Source organism: Boleophthalmus pectinirostris, unplaced genomic scaffold (genome assembly GCF_026225935.1).
Source record: "Boleophthalmus pectinirostris isolate CB_2022bp ecotype Guang Dong unplaced genomic scaffold, ASM2622593v1 HiC_scaffold_12, whole genome shotgun sequence".
NCBI classification, from domain to species: Eukaryota; Metazoa; Chordata; class Actinopteri; order Gobiiformes; family Gobiidae; genus Boleophthalmus; species Boleophthalmus pectinirostris.
In genome coordinates, this window is record NW_026571018.1 from 17,293,941 (window position 1) to 17,303,750 (window position 9,810).

The following is a 9,810-nucleotide window of genomic DNA, read 5'->3' on the forward strand; positions in this document are numbered from 1 at the left end:
CAGTCCTGGTTTAGACCTGGTTTAGACCTGATTTAGACCTGGTTTAGTTCTGGTTCATTTCTGGTTCAGTCCTGGTGTAGTCCTGGTTCAGTCCTGTTTTAGTATCGGTTTAGTCCTGTTTTAGTCCTGGTTTAGACCTGGTGTAGTCCTGGTTTAGTTCTGGTTCAGTCCTGGTTCAGTTCTGCTTAAGTCCTGGTTCAGTCCTGGTTTAGTCCTGGTTTAGACCTGGTGTAGTCCTGGTTCAGTCCTGTTTTAGTATCAGTTTAGTCCTGTTTTAGTCCTGGTTCAGTCCTGGTTCAGTCCTGTTTTAGTCCTGGTTCAGTCCTGGTTTAGTCCAGTTTTAGTCCTGGTTCAGTCCTGGGCACATGTGTTGTACTCTATGATTTATGTTCTGTAGGTGATTATGAACAGCATTAATGTTAATAACATGATTCCGCATCATTTTGAGTAAAAACATCAAATATTACTGATTTTTACTGGGCTGGGCCTTTATGTTTGTGATTCGGGGGTGATTATTTTTAATGGTTGATACTCAGGCAATTAAATAAAGTTTGAGTTTCTTTCATATAGTCATGTCTTCTGATATTTTATTTTGTAGAGGGGTAAAATTTAGATTGAAAATATCTATATAATTATGATAAATGTAAATATAATATCTGCACATACAATACATTTATAACAGCACACACTATATCATCATCACAACTTATGTAGAGCTGTTTTTGCATTACATTACAGTTGTATGACACGAATACTCCACTTGTAAAAAGCTCTGTGAACGTGCAGTGTCCATATAATAAAGTTTGACTCATAGTAGTGATAGTATCAGTTTTACTCTCGAGGTGTGTTACTTCCAGCTGATAATAAAGGTGCTTTTAACCTCTCAAGGCTGAAGTCATGCATGTTTTCCTGTTGTTACTGTCAAATGTGCAGATTTATGCCAAAAATATTGACTTAACCTATAAAGCTATCTTCTTGCAACACACTGAGCTTACTGTGGGAAAGAGGAACATGTTTTTTACCACAAACCACAGACAACGCAATTCTATTATTATTTTAAAGAAATGGTATTTGGAAAAACATTTGCAATATAACACATAAACTAGTGGTTGAATGTTTAAAGGTCTTATATTATGTAAAGTTGACTCTTGTGAGATTGAACCCATGTTTTAATGTTGTTACTTCCTCAGAAACATATCTGGAGTTGTGTTTTGTTTCATTCACACATGTTTGAGTAATTCTGAAGTATTACGCTGTCTGCATCTCCATAGCTCAAAATGCTCTGTTCCACCTTGTGATGTCATGAAGTTGTAGTTTTCAAGTTAGCAGTTTCCCTTTATCTTTAGCTCAGTAGAGATTGGAAATTCCAGAGCTGAAATGATCCAAATGATTCTAGTGAAGGTGTATGGAGTATAAAAACACAGTGGAGCACTTCCTGTATTACCACATGATGTTTTCTGTAAGAGAGAAAAACTCAGCCTAAATCTGCAGGTTTGTGTGTTAAACCTGTGAATGAAACAAAACACAACTCCAGGTCTGTTTGTGATGAGAGAACAACATTGTAACAGATTAGAAATAGCGCAATATGGGCTCTTTAAAATGTACTTTTGTTGTATTTGTAGCAGAGTACACAAACAACAAAACAAATCACAAAATTGTCTATAAAAATAACAATCCATGTATCATTCATTTCTTAAAAAAATAGGAAAACACAAAAACAACTATTTTCTTCATTATTCATCTCCAAAACCAAAATGAAAAAACAGATCATGATTAGTTTTTTTCAGTTTTCGATTTTGTGTTTAAATGAAAAATGGAAAAAACTGATCAGGGCCGTTTCCCGTTTCCGTGACTTAAACTGTGATGCTGGAATTTTGTGCCGCATATGGACTGAACCAGGACTAAACCAGGACTAAACCAAGACTAAAGCAAGACTAAACCAGGACTGAACCAGGACTAAAACAGGACTAAACCAAGACTAAAGCAAGACTAAACCAGGACTGAACCAGGACTAAAACAGGACTAAACCAGGTCCGGGACCAAACCAGAACCAGACTGGGACTGAGACCAGGACTGAGGCTGAGACAAGACCAGGACCAGACCATGATTGGGACTGGAACTGAGACCAGGACCAGACCAGGACTGAGACTGAGACTGAGACTGAGACCAGGACCAGACCAGGACCAAGCCGTAATTGAGACCGGGACTGAGACCAGGACGGAGACCAGGACCAGACCGGGACTGAGACCGGGGTCAGACCGGGACGGAGACCGGGACGGAGACCAGGACTGAGACCGGGACTGAGACCAGGACTGAGACCGGGACCAGACCGGGACTGAGACTGGGACCAGACCATGATTGAGACCGGGACGGAGACCAGTACCAGACCGAGACTGAGACCGGGACCAGCCCGGGACTGAGACCAGGCCTGAGACTGGGACCAAACCAGGACTGAAAATGGTTTAGTCCTGTTTTAGTCCTGTTTTAGTCCTGGTTCAGTCTTGGTTCAGTCCGTATGCAGCACAATATTCCGGCATCACAGTTTAAGAAATAACCCTTATCAGTTTTTTCCATTTTTCATTTAAATACAAAATCGAAAACTGAAAAAACGAATCATTGTCTGTTTTTTCATTTTGGTTTTGGAGACAACTAATGAAGAAAATAGTTGTTTTTCATTTTCTTATTTTTGGTTTTATATTGAAAAATGAATAAATGACTGACACACGGATTCAAAACCCCTCAAAACTCAAAACTATTTATATGCAGTACTACTATTACTACTACTGTGTTTGTGGCAGGTTGTTCACACTTTTTATAGCATCATAAAAACAAGTTAGAACCAAGATGAGATATGGAGATGGATGTGCACAGTATCATAATAGTAAATATATACTTACATCACATCTGGAAGTACCTTTAATATGCAAATCAGTCCCTTTTACTAACATAGTGCAATCGCTATGTCTTAAAAACAGTTCTCCTACATAATGACAAATCTGAAAAGTCCCCTTACTCTGATGGCTCTGGCACACACCCAGCTGCTTTCAACACTTGGTAAAATTATAAACATTGGGGTTTGGTGCAGCGCTGTGCTATACAAATAACCAGCAGAATGTGCAGAGGAGAAAAAGGAGCTTTTACTGGTCTCAAGTATTTAGTAAACTATAAAAAGCAGATTATTAATGGTGTCCATATTATGCCATTTTCTGATCTATGTTAAAATGTTGTTTCCTCATCCAAAAGCTGTTGGTGGCATCATGTACCAGACAGCTCCTTGCTCAAATGTAAAAACCCAAATTAACAACGTAGAATTTTAGAGAAGTCCAGCTGTGGGCTCATAACTAGAGAGTGACTCAACAAATCTGTGTTTTAAGCAATTCAATGACTGCAGAGGAAATTGCCAACAAAAAACATCAAGAGATTTTAACCTGGAAATTAACTGGGAGTAAGATTAGCAATAATTCTTCTTAACATCCAAAGAATTTGTTGTTGTTTTATTGGCTATAATATTGCAACTGATGTTTTGCAGCGGCTTGAAAAAGATGGTGCAACTTTGATTCGTATTACGGTCATTAGTTTTGACTTTGGGCCAAAATCCAACAAAGAGAGACACATTAACACCAGATAAATTACACAGTACACCTTGAAGTAAAGAAGTATGCATGAAGTTTTTCCTATATGTGCATTATAAATTATTATTAATATCTTCTTTTTCATAATTAACATGTTTAATACTAAATACTCATTAATTATTATTAGTTCAAACAACTTATATACAGATTATTTTCTTTTAGGAAGTTCAACTCGTCAAGGCTGTCTCTTTCTCCTTTGCTTTTTGCACTGGCCATTGAACCTTTTGCCATTTTGCTTTGTACAAAAACACTAGCACATATGTTTTTAAACTGTTCTAGTATTACATTATACTGGAAAAACCTACTCGATATTTTCTCAAAAATGTGAAAAAAAAAAATAAAAATTAAAGGTGCTCTGTGCACAGTGTACTTTTTGATGATGGGTCCATCACCTGCTTGTTTCTAAGGGGATGTCATTGCTTTCCCTGCCATTTTATGACATTAAACAGCTCACCCCTGTAATTTTTTTCAATTATAGGTTGTTTGATATATAGCTAAAAAAAAAAAAAAAAAAAAAAAAAACAAGCATTCTGACTCCTCTCCACACACCTGTAACTTGGTCTGGTTTGGTCTCCATGAAGATAGAAAGGTTTAAAGCCATACTGTGAAATATTTCAGACAAAGCAATGACATCTTTACGGAGAAAAGCAACTGACAGACACTGCCAAAACAGTTACACAATGCACCTTTAAGTTGCTCTCTTTGGAGTGAACTAACTGTACAAATGACACCTTCAAACATGTGGATCTTAAACAGGTTCAGTTTTAGGAGAGAAGCAGTCATAATTCACTGACTAATAAAGCAAACAAAATGTAAAAAGAGTTATATTATCTGTCATGTTTGCACAGGCCTTCAATAAAACAGTGTTACAATAGTGAGTTGGACAGATGGGAGTGTTGGTAAATACGCAAAACTGTATGTAAATGAGAAATGCAGTTCATAGTTCAGTCTCATACAATACATGTGTAGTCTGTGTTTATACTAAATCATTTATATTTTGTCTTGTCTTGGCAGCCCTTCTGTGAAAGTGATGCTTGACCTGTTAACTTTTTTTCTTTTTTTTTTTTTTTTGATGTTTTGCCGAACTGTACTAGAGCCCCAAAGTCAGTGTATGAATGAGGAATATGTTTGTATGATCCTTGCAACATATTTGAGATAGACCAGTGTTTAAACGTGAGATTTAGCTCCTAATCTTACTGTAATTTGTCCAACTGAACTTGTGTAAAATATTACAGTAACACTCAGTAAGTTACTGTAATATACTGTAAGTGGAGTATCACAGTAGTGATATTGTATGTTCAATGTACAGTATCATTTTATGTACAGAAGACTGACTTTACAGTAATATATCACTGCAGGTTATAGTGTCGCCACAGTATTATTACACTTCAGTGTTACTGGCAGTAATATTTACAGCAAAGTGTAAAAAGATATTACAGTATTTGCAGGTTGCGTTGGTTATATTATTATGCACTCAGTCCATTCATGACATACTCACACCCCTTTCAGTATTCAGTTCATATTTTTCTGTTATTCCTTTGACATTTTGTAAACGTTACTCAGTCCTTTTATATACATTACAAAAACTGTGTAATATGCAGCTGTATTCCAGCTTTTGTATTGTGTGTAAACATAGGCTTGTAGTATTTGTGAATGTGACGTGCACTGCTGATTCATCATAATGAGCTGCTCTCTTCCAGTTGGTGTAATCCTGGAGTTCCCGACTTGAGTCAGCTCCAAACAGCTGACAAATGTGAACAAAAATACACCCACCTTCAAAACGCACCTAAACATTTACACCTGCAGTGCATCATCTGCTCCCAGAACCAGTCCAAACACATTCAACAAAGCTGATTATGGCACAGTTACAAAGTGAAGATTCATACCACTACTGCAGGCTGTGGTTTTAAAAGAATGTGTATTATGCAAAATTGGATAGACTTGTTATAATACTGTTCCATCAGCACTATCTTACTCAGATTTGATTGATTGATTCATGTTTAAGTAATCCTGTATTGCCCTGCATTCAAGGCTTGAATGTTCCGAAAATTACAGTTTCACCTAACCCTTATCCCCGCCCCCTGCTCTGTATTTACCTAAAAATTCAAACTCCTGGTCATACATAGCCAGTGTTGGGAAACACTGGTTAACACTAAAATCTATTCCTCTACAGATTACATATTACATTCCTCAAAATGTAGTTTGTAATGTAATCCATTAAATTACTTAAGGTGAGTAACATAATATGAATACTTTGGATTACTTGATATTGTCATGTTTTTTAAAACTACATGAATGTACCAACCACATCCTGAAAATTCATGTTTGTTCTCTTCAAATTGACTGAGCACAAGTCTCCATGAACAGACTTTTGTTTGCTGTAAAGTAGCAAAGACGAAGGATCTGAACATAAGATGTTTTGTCTGCTAAAAGAACCATATTAAAAATATTATTGATAGAGAAATGATTTTTATATGAGAAATGAGAAGTTTATATGAGTATGTCCACTCTACTGTTAGTGTCATATTGTTTAGACCTAGTTTAGTCCTAGTTTAGACCTGGTTTAGTCCTGATTTAGTTCTGGTTTAGTCCTGATTTAGTCCTGGTTTAGACAAGGTTTTACTCCTGGTTTAGTTCTGGTTTAGACTTGGTTTAGTCTTAGTTTAGTCCTGGTTTAGACATGGTTTTACTCCTGGTTTAGTCCTGGTTTAGACTTGGTTTAGTTCTGGTTTAGTCCTGGTTTCGCCTAAAATGTGAAAACAGGAAAATACTGCTGTGTAATCCATTTATTTCAACAAAGTAACTGTAATCCAATTACCAATTATGAGTAACTGAATACAGTTACTCATAATTTGTACTCTGATTATGTAACGCCTGTACATGTAATCCGTTACTCCCCAACACTGTACATAGCGTGTTAAAAATGTCTTCTAAGCATAAAAACTCATAAATTAAAATCTGCTTGGTACAGAGAACTGTCTAAATTTAAAGGTGCACTGTGTAACATTTCTAGTAGGGGGGCTGCTTGTCTCCATGGAGATTCTGGTACGTTGCCTGGAATGTTTGGTATTGGACTTATTGCTTGCTATTTTCAATTACAGACATTTTTCTTGCTGAAAATACATTGAAAAAACATGGAATTCTTACTGGAGTGGGGTCACCTCTGCACAGATCTGACCTGTAACTTGGTTTGGTGGTGTCACTTGCTTGTCCCCATGGAGAAAGACTTTAGACTTTATCCTAGAGGGGAAACTCTTTTTCACAAACACAGTGTGTTGTTTAATGCCATTCTGTGCATTCCACATTCCAGGCAAAGAAATAACATCCGTGAGGGACAAGCAGGTGATGGATCCTTCACCAAAAACGTTTCATTGTGCCCCTTTGATGCTAAATAAAAACTATATGCTGCATGTCTTGTCATGCCATTGCAACAGAGGCAAAAGTGAACATTTTTTATAAGCCAAGGGTCAAAAATTAGTTCATAAAATATTGCGTCATCTATAGGTCAGTACAAAGAACTAACTATGAATCTCATGTGTGAATTGTAAAATGAGAAAGCAGCTGTCAGCTACATTATTCTACTTTGACATTAACATGATCTACCCCCCAAACCATATTGTTTTTCATAATTAAACATGTTAGTTATGAAAAAGTAAATTATAACGTGCTATATAAGTGCTATTAAGTTCATATACACACTTCTATACTTAAAGGGCCCATATTACGTTATTTTCCTATCTATGTTAAAATATAGTTTTCTCATCAAAAACATACCCGGAGTTGTGTTTTGTTTCATTCACACATTTTTGTTTACCACAATCATCCTGCATATTTAGAATGTTTTCTTCTCTCAAAAAGAAAACACTCTGTTGGTGTCACGTGGAAATAGGTCCAAACAATAAGAAGTGGTCCACAGCATTTGTAAATCCCATACACTTTCAATAGAATCATTTGGATCATTTCAGCCCTGGAATGTCAAATCTCTACTAAACTAAACGTGAAAGGCACCTGTTAACTTGAAAACTACCACTACATGACATCACAAGGTGGAACAGAGCATTTGATCTTTGGAGATGTAGACAGATAAATGATTACTTAAACATGAGTGAGAAAAAAAACAAAATAAAATACATCTCCAGGTATGTTTTTGATTAACATTATAACAAGGCTTAAACCTTAAAAGATTAAACTTTATGTAATACAGGACTTTTTATCTTTGTTGGATCTTGGCTCAAAGTCAAAACTCCTAAATTTACCATAACATATCATCATTTGTAATATTATCTCTCCATAAACAGTGGCATAATGAGTGTAATAAGTCATCAATATGCACTAAAGAGCCTTAAATGTCCAAACCACAAGGACCTCTGGCACTACTCAAATGCTTCTGTATTCTAAATCTTTTATATTACAATGATGTTATCTAGGATATTCTGGCAGCCTATTAGTCCAAAGAGATATAAATATATAAACCCTGTCATCAGTGCATACCGTATATTATCATACTGTATGCCTATAGGGAAAATTCAACCTGCTATCAAAACATGCAACATTTAAATTTGTGAGCTAAAAATATGAATTTAATTATTTCCAAATTGTCAGTGTTGCAATCCCATTTTGGTCGCTAAGTGTAATGTTGGTAGTTTTATTAGGAAAAACCTTAAATAGGTAATGTGTGTATGAAGCCACCTTGTTCTTCTTGTTGGGACAGGACTAGGGATAATTAACAGGTGGTCCCCAAGTGCTTCTTTGCATACAGCCCCAGTGCAGACTCAAGTTTGTCATCTGCGTTGAAGATGCTATGGTTGTGTATTTTCACTCTGTTCTGGCTAAATCTGGTGAACTCTGCACCAGTCCAGTCTCCATCTCCACCAAAATCCCACCATCCTGTCCCATCAGAGGAGGAGAGGGCTCTTGCCGAGGTATGTACACTCAATTTGGACACTTTAAGAGCTCATTTACCTGAGCATGTCATGGTTTATTTATGGCTTGGACTAAGTGTGGACTGCAGTGTTAATATTGCCCTGTTTTGTACTGGAGCTTGTAACTGCATGTAAATTTTCTGAGGGTGGAGGTTTGAGTTTATTCAATTCAATTAAAAAAGTTTATTGTCAAATTTCCACATGAACACAATGAAAAATTTAATGCATGAAATACTGTAGAATATGCTAACAAAGCAATAAGATCTCCATGGAGAGAGAGACATGTGGCAGACTGCATCTTTAACTCAAATTCAAAGCACAGTATGTTACTTTCTGGAGATAGTATGTCATCTATATGATTCCATGGAAACAGAGAGTTAAAACCATACTCTGGAACATTCCGTAATAGAGTCTGAAAAAAGTTTGATATGCTATACTGTGGAAAATTATAGCCAAAGGAACAACATTTTCATGGACAATCAAAATGAAAAAACAAAACGTGTCTTCATTTTAATCATTAAAAACAAAAACATGTCTTTATTTTAACCATAAAAACAAAACATGGCTTCATTTTAATCATTTTTTTTTGGCACTGTAAAGTTATGCTTTGTGACTTTAAATGGCTTTTAATCAATAGTTGGTGCTAAACCAATTAACTAAAACCATAATAGCATCATACTTATATCAAACCACAAGTTTGTAATATATTGATAAATTGTTTTAATGACTAATGATCCTAGTCATCTGTTTCCACTTTGAACAGACAACAGAGAATATGATTAAAGGAGAGTGTGCGATTTCAAGATAAACTTTTAAAAAGGCATTATCCAAATTATAAAGCCACATAAAAAAAAATAAATAAATACTTGAAACACTTTTTTGGGGTGAGGTACATTCTGTAATTAATTTTAAGTTTGTAGATTTGCTTTTTTGTTGTCAGCAGTTGCAGAACCAGAACTTGTGATTATGTTGTAAATGACTCAACATGCTTTATGAATATAAGTATAGTATCTCTTTCAGAAAATGTGTGGAATGTGTGTACTGTAAAAACATGAACAGCTGATGTTACAGTTAAGATAAACACAGTGTATTTCATAACATATAATTTGTGTCCAGGTGTATCTGATGCACTACTATGGCTACCAACCAGAGCGGAGAGCAAAGAGGAGCTCAGAGAATGAAGTCGATGCTGATTGGTCGACAGGGTTTTGTGAAAAAATAAAACAGATGCAGAAGTTTTTTGGGTTGCCCCCAAC